General features: G+C 29.7%; 1 protein-coding gene across 1 annotated transcript in view; it reads left to right on the top strand.

The window, feature by feature from the left end:
* LOC124420614 overlaps window positions 1-1,316 on the top strand; it is a 6,774-nt gene that overhangs the window by 1,403 nt on the left and 4,055 nt on the right. The window lies entirely within an intron of this gene.

Here is a 1,316-nt window from a genome sequence, read left to right as displayed (position 1 = left end):
AAGGTGGGTATATAAGATTCGGAATTTTGTGTTTTGCACTATTTTTATAAAAAAAGAATAAATTTTTATAAAATACATTTAAAAAATATTTTATGTACCTATTTTTAAATCGGAAAACTACTGTAATTGGAATTAATAAAAATAATCAAAAAAATCAAAATTAATCAAAAATTAGTTGATTATTTTTAAGGATTAATTTTGATTATTTTCCATATATTTAGTATAATTTACTCCCAAAAAAAGCTCAAAGAAAATTATTTTTCCGGCAATCCGCTAAAAATTACGTATTTTTGAGACCCATTTCGAAAATATTGTAGTAATTATACCCTTCACCTTCGTGAGAAGGGTATACAGTAGTTTTCCGATTTAACGAACCCATATGTTGTCAGGCCTGTTCGTAAAATTGAAAAGTTCGTTATATGCAGTACTAAGTAAAACGTGGGTTTTTGGTAGGAAAATAATTAAAAATAGGTACATAAAATATTTTTTAAATGTATTTTATAAAAATTTATTCTTTTTTTATAAAAATAGTACAAAACACAAAATTCCGAATTTAATCGCTGTATTTTTAATTCTGTCATGAGCTTTAAAGTTATTTCTCGAAGTTCATCGTTATACTCGTATTTTTAAGCGAGTAATGAGCGTTGAAGTAATTTTCTTAAGGGGGCCTGATATGGAGGGTAAGGTCAATTATGGACCGATTCCCATAAAATTTGTTAGAGATATCGGTTAGTACTCGGCGTACTCGTATTGTTAAGCGAGTATTGAGCGGTAAAGTCATTATCTGAAGGACGGACGGACATAGCTACATCGAACTAAAATTTAATAAGAACACAGAATGAGTTACAGTTTTGGGTATAAAAGCACCGCTTGCTACAACTTAGGTTATTTGTTATTTTTGATAAATGTCATTTTATCTTAATTTAAATAATAATATTTTTATTAGTTCGTTAAAAAGAGTACAAAAAACAAGTTTTGTTCGTTATTTAAGGTAGTCAATAGGAAAAATTAGCTAGTTCGTTAAATGCGATGTTCGTAGAATTGAATGGTCGTTAAATCGGAAAACTACTGTATATAAGTTTGTCATTCCGTTTGTAATTTCTATAATATAATTTTTCGACCCTATAAAGTATATATATTCTGGATCCATATAGGTAGCGGAGATGATTAAGCCATGTCCGTCTGTCTGTCCATCTGTCTGTCCGTCAGTCTGTCTGTCTGTCTGTCTGTCTGTCTGTATGTTTGTTGAAATCAGTTTTTAGAAGACCCCAGATATCTGCGAGATCCGAATCTTCCATAATTCTATCAGACATACG

This window comes from Lucilia cuprina, chromosome 6 (assembly GCF_022045245.1).
Source record: "Lucilia cuprina isolate Lc7/37 chromosome 6, ASM2204524v1, whole genome shotgun sequence".
NCBI classification, from domain to species: Eukaryota; Metazoa; Arthropoda; class Insecta; order Diptera; family Calliphoridae; genus Lucilia; species Lucilia cuprina.
This window is presented reverse-complemented; position numbering and strand designations above follow the sequence as displayed.